The sequence below is a fragment of the Populus nigra genome, chromosome 7, assembly GCF_951802175.1.
Source record: "Populus nigra chromosome 7, ddPopNigr1.1, whole genome shotgun sequence".
In the NCBI taxonomy this organism is placed as follows: Eukaryota; Viridiplantae; Streptophyta; class Magnoliopsida; order Malpighiales; family Salicaceae; genus Populus; species Populus nigra.
The window spans coordinates 21,754,861-21,764,655 of record NC_084858.1 but is presented as its reverse complement, the minus strand read 5'-3'; the positions used below and the strand labels follow the sequence as shown (position 1 = coordinate 21,764,655).

At 32.7% G+C, this 9,795-nt stretch overlaps 1 long non-coding RNA gene across 3 annotated transcripts; it reads left to right on the top strand.

The window, feature by feature from the left end:
- The first annotated feature begins 534 nt into the window (after positions 1 to 534).
- On the top strand, positions 535 to 7,460 carry LOC133698243 (uncharacterized). 3 transcript variants are annotated; one of them, XR_009843044.1, is made up of 7 exons: positions 537 to 845; positions 1,000 to 1,021; positions 1,149 to 1,181; positions 2,550 to 2,674; positions 3,048 to 3,157; positions 3,285 to 3,357; positions 6,905 to 7,460. It is a non-coding gene; the product is annotated as an uncharacterized LOC133698243 (long non-coding RNA). The 3 variants fall into 3 exon arrangements; XR_009843042.1 differs by having other exon boundaries at positions 535 to 845; positions 1,000 to 1,181; XR_009843043.1 differs by lacking the exons at positions 537 to 845; positions 1,000 to 1,021; positions 1,149 to 1,181 and adding an exon at positions 2,240 to 2,428.
- The last annotated feature ends 2,335 nt before the right edge of the window (positions 7,461 to 9,795 follow it).

Here is a 9,795-nt window from a genome sequence, read left to right as displayed (position 1 = left end):
CGCAACCGTAATTTGACAACATGTAATAATAATAATAAAAAAAAAAAAGTTAAAGTTTTACATTGTGAATGCTTTTGAGGCGAAACATGGTAGGGTAGGGTATTCTTTTTTCAGTCAGCAATGAAAATGACTCATGACTTCTCAATAGCGAGAATACAAAATTGTCCTTCAGTTGAAGGTAGCGAATTCTTTCTTAAGATTAAATGATAGAGATAGAGGGGTATGCCAGTAATTAAACTAGATTAGTTTTCTCAGAGGGTATAATGTAATATTTTCGTCTCTCTCATCTCACAACACAGAACAGGACTTGAACGCGCAGCACAGAACATTACTTGAGCGCGTTGATTTTTTTTTTTTAAATTTTATATATATATATATAATTTTAGATAATTTTAATATGTTGATTTTAAAAATAATTTTTAAAAATAAAAAATATTTTAAATCACAATTATTATCAATTATTATTTTAATATAAATAAAAAGCATTTTAAACCATAATCAAACAGATTTATTATTGCTGTGCCGCTGCCTCTAATCTGTGGCGCTGTGCTTAGAAAAGAAGAGATGTCATGATGTCACTTACCTTTTGTCTCGCCACCGGTCCAGCTCACATTCAATTTCCTTTGATGTCACTTTCAAAGGGTTTTGGGATAACTCTCGTCTTCATTTTTTTTTCCTTTTCTTTTTTATAAGCATTTCGGATCGATACCCACCATGATTTTCCTGTTTTTGGTCTCTCTAAAGGGATTCACACCACGACGCACAATGGGTTTCTTCTCTTCTGTTTTAAATCTGGTGCTTATTTGATGTGCTGTTCGAAATTTTCTCCATGTTCCAGGTTGAAGGTGTGGTGGTTATCCTTTTGATTGATTTAGTTTGTTGTTGGGTGTTGGTTTTCTGGTTTGTTTGGATCTGTAACAGATCTGCCATGAATATATGGTTCTCTCTATTTTCAATCCACTGACTCTTTATCTTTTTCTGTTGTTTTATTCATGGCAGAACTCTCACCTGGAAGTAAACGGTGATATTTTTCGTCTCTGTCATCATCTCACACCTCAATGAAATCCCTGGCTCGAAGAAAGAGGAGAGGAGATGCATGGATTCGTTGTTTATTTGATGTGCTGTTAAGAAATTTCTCTATTTTGCAGCTTGAAGTATTGGTTATGTGATTATACCCAGAGGTTAGTAGTGACAAAAAAAAAAAAAAATGTACGCAAGAATTTTTTTTTAAATCACGAATCGCGATTTACAAAAGCAAAGCTAGACACCCTCTAATAACAGAGAGAAAAAGAATCAAAGAAAGGAAGCGAGGGAGTCCTTCTGTGGTCACGTTGCTCTCGAACACTGCTGTCCTCTCCCTTCTGTGTGGTCACGTTGCTCTCGAACACTGCTGTCCTCTCCCTTCTGTGGTCACGTTACTCTCAAACACTGCTGACCTTCTCCTTTGCCACTCTCAAACACTGTTTACCCTTTTTTTTTTTGTCTCTCTCTCTCAAACACCGTTAATCCTTTTCTTCCCTGTTTATCTTTAGTTGTCATTAAAGTTTTTATAACAGTATATCATATAGCTGGAACGGCACCTTTTTGGAAACACCCCTTCTGTGAATGGTTTTCCACTATGGGACCTGCTATTTAGCGGGGGTTGACTGCTTTTGAGAATACTTTGCTTTGGATGGTTCTTCACTTTGCAGAATATTAACCCCACCACCTCCTCTGAGAAGAAATAAATCGCGATTTTTTATGATTTTATAGTAGGATTTTACGAGTGAAATCGTCATTTTAAAATTTTTTTTCTCTCTTAAACACTGTTTATCCTTTTCTTCGCTGTTTATCATTTGCTGTAATTAAAGCTTTTATAACAGTTTATCTTCCTTCCTTATCCGTTTTGTTTTTTAAGTATTTTTTATTTATAAATATATGAAAATAATTTTTTTAATTTTTAAAAATTATTTTTATATAGAATATCAAAATAATTTAAAAATAATAATTTTACTGATGATAGATCTCCAAGAAGAAGCCTTTCAAAAATAAAATAAAACGTTATTAATTTTATTTTAAAATATTTTTAAAATTTAAAACTAAACAGGACCTAAGGGTTAGGCCTATCCCCTCCATAAAGCGCGGGTTTGAAAAAGTGTGGTCGGCTTTTTGTGTTCTTCTACAGTGAAATCAACGTAGGCCCATCTACTAACATTTTTCGTTGTTGGCTTCCAATTGATAGATTTAGAAAACGGTACCAGTTTTCTCTTCTCTCAGCAAAGGCTGTTTAATATTTTCTCTCTCTAAAGAGATACGAAGAAATAAGAAAGAAAAAGAAGAGATGCTTTTTTAGACAGCTATTTCTGTTTTAAATCTATTGTTTATTAGATGTTCTGTTCAAATCTTCTCTATTTCCCAGGTTTAAAGTTATGGTGGTTATTTGATTTATGTAATTATCCTTTTGATTTTTTTTATTTGGTTTTCTGGTTTGGTAGATCTGTAACAGATCGGTTCTCTCTATTTTCCCGTCGCTGTGTGGTTATCTTTGTTTGTTGTTTTATACATGGCAGGAACTCCCACCTACAAAAGAGGACTTGAACGTGCTAGAATGAAGAAAAAAGAAGAAGAGCTGCTATGTATCAGTTTATTTTATGTGCTGTTAAGAAAACTCTCTACTTTCAAGGTCGAAGTTATGGTATGCACGGCTATTCGGTTTATTTAATTTGTTTATAGGATTTTGGTTATCTTGTTTGCTTGAATCTGTAATCTGCCATGCCAGTGTCAAAGGTCTAGGTCCCTTTGTGACACCAGTTATTGAATAGTTCTGTTTTTGTTCTAGAGAGGCATTGGAAATTCAACTTTGGCTCGTTTCTCCAAAAAAAATACAGCCCTTTCGGGTGTCTGTTCAGATAATTTGTTAGATATATGTGGATTGTGATCTCCAATCTCCTTAATGTCTTTCAGCTTTTGAATTGGCACATGCATAAATTTCATAAATTTGACGAAGATAAAAGTTTTGACTAATGGAGTCTCTTTGTTCTCTTGAATTTTTTGGGATGCTGGAGAAGACAATTGATGATGGCTAAAGATACTATGAGGGTGGAAACTCTGTGCTATAATGTGTCCTTGTGCCAGGAAATCACCTTTCCCTATCCATTGCCAGATCTAAAGATGCAAGGTAATCGGTGGATTTTGTTTTTCCAAATTCATTTATCTGGTGAAAATTGCAAACTTAAAATCCTTTATCTGTTTATTGTTCTTTTCAAATTCATTTCTATTCATATCTTTTTTGTTCTTTTATGCAGAATTTATTTGAAAAAAAAAAGTAGCAGGTTAAAATGAGATTCTCATCACAAATTATGATCTCTCCTTTATCAGGTAAAACCTTGATTTTTTTTTTGTGTGCTTTGATATAAATCATTATGTCCTCAAATTCACTTTATTTAAATTGATTTATCAAATTTGTGTTCTAATTTAATGATGAAATTTATCATTATGTGCTCTAATTTTTAATACAAGAATGCATAGTAGTTAAGACACCTTACGGTTGAAAAAAGAATAGCATGCTAAAGCCAACTCTAATTAATGGACTGTTGGTGCTTCCTTAAACCTTGTGTTTTTTTTTTTGTTTGCAAAAGGGCCAATGTTATGGCATAGAGGGAGTAGAATTTTCAAATGTTAAGGTTTGCTTTTTTAAGCTCAAGTGGCTGGAAAGGAACATGCTTTTAACATGTTAAAGTGATCTGACACCATCATATCCTTTGTGCCAATCTGATTTATCATGAGATTACTAATCTGCAACTTATGTTAGGAACCCTGAATTTTGAAAACAAATACCCCTCATCTTTGTTTTCTTTCATTTTTTTGTAAGCTCTTTCTTTTTAGCCCGTTTGTTTTTGCATTTCAAAAATGCTTTTAAAAAAATTTGAATTTTTAAAATTTTTTTCTTTGCTTCAAATTAATTTTGTTTTTGGTGTTTTCAGATTGTTTTGATGTACTGTTGTTAAAAATGATTTTTTTTTTTAAAGAACATTTTGATACATTCCAAAATAAAAAGCACTTTAAAAAACAACCGATACCACAATATCAAATGGGTTCATCTATAGTTTCATCAATTTTGTTGTGGTCTAAATTTTAGTGAAGCTCGAATTGCAATTGAGATCAAAGGCACGACTATGACTATATCTATTCTTCTATGCAAGAAAAGAGGAAGTTAATAATATCTATGACAAGATATTATTTCTCCCCTTTGTATCATTTCTTGATACCCTATTTTGTAAGACAATACCACCTTTTTCTTGGTTTATCGAATTCATCTATTATTATATTTTGATATTCAATTTCAAGTATACTTACATTTTCTTAATGACTTGATAGACAATACTCTCCATATTATCTTTGGAATTCGAACCTGAATTCTATTTACGATTCATTATTTCTATCCCATAGGCCTTTAATTTCTTATTTTAGCATATTAGAGCATATTAGCATATCGGTTTACACCTAGCTATTCTTATTATTTTATAATTTTCTTATTCATAGACGAGTTCTGCATGTTTTCACATCTAGGATTTACATATACAACATATATTACTGTCAAGAGGAGATTTCTTATTATTTAGATATTTTGATTCAAAAAAGTTAAGGATTAGAAACCTGAAAAACAAGGATTGGGTTGCGCCATACATATGAAGGAGTATAAAATAATGATGTATTTGGTGAATCAAATACCATGGTCTAATAATGAAATTCTGATTAGTTGATAGATAGTTTTCTCACTCATAGTCCTCAACAAATCTTCAATAATTGTTCTTCTGTCCAGTAAGCCTTTTCCAAATTATTTCAACTTTATTAAACACTCCTTTTATGTGTTTTGTTTCTCACTTTCTTTCCACTAAACAATAATTCCTTGGTAGAAATTGTATGATAGCATGGCAATGCAATTAAGGTATCATCTGAAATCCGGATTAGAAGTTTGGTCTGCCTCTCTTAATCTTGAATTTTTTTATTTTTTGTCATATTTTTTACTGTCTATTCTTAAATTTCAATATTCATACTTCTTTATTCATTACCTACTATTATATGAATAACATTTAAATTTTAGCATAGCTAAATGAGTGGTGCACAGAAGCCCAACACAAGTCATTACAAAGTCAAGCACTCAATTGATTTAGAGAAATACCATAGCAGATTAAAACCCTAAACAATCTCTGATTTATAAAATAAGAAAAAAAAAACATAAAAAAGCTTGCTCACAAAACTCCAGCTGCTAAGAGATCTTGTGAGACAACCTCATTGCTGCATCTCAAGAACCTTACAAGTAAGTTTTTTGCTTTTGAATTTCTATTTTGAGTCCTGAAGCTCAATTGCTAAGTGAATTTGTTTGTTATTCATGGGTTCATGTCTGTAGTCTTTTCTGGTTAGGAATTGTTGAGATTTCTTGTATAGATACATGTGACAATGGTAGATCTTAGTCTCTGTCCCATAAATGAAGCTATGGTTTAAGAAATTGGGGGTTTTGTGGTTTAGAGCTCAAAAGAATCTAGAGTTAAGTTCAGTAGCTGAATTATCCAGAGATAGGAGAGCAGAGAAGGATTAATACAATCAAGTATTTGATGGAATGTGTAAGGTAGGTGAAGTGTTTGAAGAAAAGACTGAGAGAAGGAAAGATGAGACATAGAAAAGAAGCATTATTAAAGATATAGAATAATTACAAAGAATTCAGAAAGAAATCATAATGAATATAAAGAAGAAGCATTTTATCTTTGCTTCCTATTTACACTAACACAAGTTTACCCACGTGAACTGTTTACCCCGGATTATAACTGCTACCCAAACAAACTACGAACCCTCTTAACAAGCACATTATATTATAGTTACAAGAACTGCAATAACACATGTATCACTCCGATGCAACCCCTTCCTGCCTTGCTATGGATCCTTGCTCAATGTTATCCTCCATTCCTGACTCGACACCTGTCATATGAATCTTAGCATCTCCTGCAACCATTTCCTTCCCTGTCATTTATCCTAGTCCAGTGTTATCCTTAGTTCTTGATTCAGCACCTGTCATATAAATCTTAGCATCTCCTGCAACCATTTCCTTCCTTGTCATTGATTCTGGTTCAGTGTTATCCTCCATTCCTGACTCAGCACCTGTCATATGAACCTTAGCATCTCCTCCTTGGAGCTGGAAATTCTTGTGACAAAACACTGCATATCTGGTGGCTGTCTTCTTAGAATTACAAGGCACGTTTGCAATGTGTCTGGGCCCCTCTTTCAACATCATGATTCATAATATCTGCAAAGTTATGTTCAAGGATGAAATATTCACTAGCATCCAAATAGGTTGCAATTTGGTCCAGAATTCTTCGCCTGACTTACAAACGTTAAAAATTATATCCTTAAACAACCCATTACCTAGAGGCGCTTTCACAAACCCATCTCTTCTCTGCGTGTGTTGTGATCAATGAGTTTTGGCAAGCCACAGCTCCTCTCTTCAACCCTTGCTGCTGGTACATAGATCTCTAGTAAGATTATTTTGATCTTTTACTTGAAACATTAATGCCCAAGTTTTACGTTTGGGTAGATGCGAATGTGAGTTTGACAGTACAATGGCATGGTAGATGCTTCATGTATGCTCTGCAACTACATCAAGTTGCAGTGGCATATGGGATAAAACCAGAATAAGTGGCTTTCATTCTTTGAATCGACTAAGTTGGTTTATGGTCTTTTGTTTGGCATGGATCATGTGGCATGCATGGTGAAGGGTTCCAACCCCGCCCCTCCCTTCCCTTCCCCCTCAAAACAAACACTGCAAGTAGTTGCAGCATTTGTTTTCATGCTGATCACTCTTTTAGTTTAACTTTATACATTTATTAATTGTTTCTGTGGTCTAAAGCAGTTTTTGTTTTTAATTTGATAGGGGAATGGACAGACATGGTTGGTTTTTCTCGGCTATTGGAGCACTGGCTGCCATTATCCAATTGAAATCTGAATCTCTCTCCCCGTCTAGTACACACGATGCTATCATAACCATGTCCGTTGTTGCTGTGCTCGTCCATATTGTAAGTAGTGCATGGGAAGTTAAACTTGCAGCTGGTCACTTCCAATCAATTGCTGCTGGCGCCAGTCTTCTGGCTGGAGCTCTCGCCATTGCTCTGCTACTCATAATCCCTGTCCCAAGAATTTGGTGGTTACTTCTTTCCGCGTGGGTGGTGTTATTTATATGGGTAGCATATACTTTACGCGAGGAATTGTTACAATTGCGTGAATCCCTTTGCAATGCAGTTCGCCAGGCCAAGGAGCCAAATGCTGAATCCAGTGAGTTGCCAGTGTAACCTTACATATCAAAGACTGATTGGGGACCCTATCAAAATATTATGTTGCAAATACTATTATCCATGCATCATTGAAAATGATGATGTTAAATTCCAAAAAGCCTATTTTAAGGATGAAGAAGCACCTGAGTTCCTTCACAACTACAGCGTCAACATTGAAAATGATGTTCTTGTTACTATTTCTGATCTTCACCGTCCCAACCAGAGTTAATAAACTATCGGTCTGCAGGGAAAAAAAATATGTTTTAGCGATTTGCTGGTTGATCCATGATCTAGAAGACCTGATACGACCTGTTAAAGTCTAATAGAGATTTGTTTTTTTTTTTTAATATGTTTTTTTTTAGCTATATATATATATATATTTCTTATAAATAAAATATTTTTCTAGTATTTAAAAAAAATTATTTTTTTTAATATGAGATAAATATTTTTTTTGGTTTAAATACTTTAATTTAAAAAAATAAAATATAATCTTTGTAATGTAGGATAATTTTTTTAAAATAATATTTGAAATTTTATTATTTATAATATGTATAGTTTATATTTATATGAATTTTTTTTATATGAAATATTGAAAATTTAAATATTTTTCTTAATTTTTTTTTAATTAATACTTATATCAACCCATGTTCGGTCAACTCTAGAGTTGGTAACTATACTCTCATCTATGTCCAGCTACCTTAAAAAAAATATATAGTTTATTATAAGGTTTGTTGTTTAAAATGTAGTTTATTATATGTTAAAATAAATAATGTAGTTTATTATATGTTGTTGACTTCCCCTTCCATTATTTATCCATTTTTAATGGATGGTAATTTCTTCTTCTGCCTTAATTAATCAATATTTATCAACATATTTGGAATAATTTATTTAATAGGAAAATCAGGTTAAAAAAGCTAGCATATTTTTTTAACTAAGAGGGCAACACGTAAAAAGGTCCCGCGTTTCCCCTTTATATTTTTGTTTTTCATTTTTTTTAATATTTTGATTGAAACGCATTAGAAAAAAAATACTTTGCCATTTTATTTAAGTTATTATTGAATTGTGTCATTGCTATTAAATAATTTTATGAGTTTTTGCTAACAATTATATAACTGATAATATTTATTTTATGAGATTTTTTTATATATTTCTATCGTGAATTGATAAGAATGTTAATTTGTTTTTTAAAAAATATGTACCTAATATGCCAAAAAATAAATATCATGAATATTTAAAGAAAATAAAGTTTTTTCTTAAAACCTGAATAAATTTATAGCATGATTTTATTATATTTATTAAAAAAACATTTCCTCGTTCAAATATTTAAACACTATTTTGATTTCTTTAAAACCTGTTGTTATTTTTATTTAAAGATAGTGTTTAAATTTAAAAATGATGTTTTTGTTAAAACAATAAAGAAATGTATTATTAAAAAAGTATATTTCTCCTCAATAATTTTATGTATTTAGGGGCATGACATAAGTCATCAGTTAGGCTTGTTAAACCGTTTTAATTCAAGTTAAACTAGAAATCACCGATTAAATACTCTTTTTATAAATAATATGACATCAATGTTGTCTGTAGTCTCTTTCTGGTGTAGAATTATTAAGATTTCTTGTATAGATACATGTGAAAAGTGTAAGAACTTGGTTTCTGTCCCATAAATGAAGTCATGGTTTAAGAAACTGGGGGCTTTAGGGAGAAGAGCTCAAAAGAATCAAGAGTTAATTAATCAGTGATGAATTCATGGGTATTTGGGTAATATTTAGAATAAGAAGATATAGATGATGGGATTTCTGGTACAGGGATAGGGATGAAGTTTCTTAGTTGAACTGTGCAGAGATAGGAGAGGAGAGAAGGAATTAGGGCAATCAACCAGAGCCATTCTTATCGTTCTTTACATTTTTTAAGCGGTGAGTGTGATAAATTGTCGGTAAACAATTCTATAGGTATCCCTCTCAAATTCTTTCGGATGGGAAGCTTCCCTGGATAGACAATTTGCAATACAATATGGAAATCAAGTTTTTGATAGGGATGCAGCCCCTTCCTGCCTTGCTATGGATCCTTTTCCAATGTTATCCTCCATTCCTGACTTGGCACCTGTCATATGAATCTTAGAATCTCCTGCAACCCCGTCCTTGTCACTGATCCTAGGCCAGTGTTTCCTCTGTTCCTGACTCAGTACCTGTCATTTGCATCTTAGCATCTCCCTCCCCCTCCTTTACTGGAACTGGCAATGCTTCTGACAAAACACTATATATCTGGCTACTGGCTACTGGCTTCTGGCTTCTTAGAATAAGAAGGCACTTCTGCAATGTGTCTAGGCTCAACAACATAATGCATAATATCTGCAGATCAACAACATAACGCATAATATCTGAAGATTTATGTTTCTAGGCACTTCTGTTTGGAATGTAAGGGAAAATTGATTTCAATTCTTCAATTTAGCCAATGCTCGTGTTTGGGAACAACTTTTGCTTGTAGAATTCGTTGG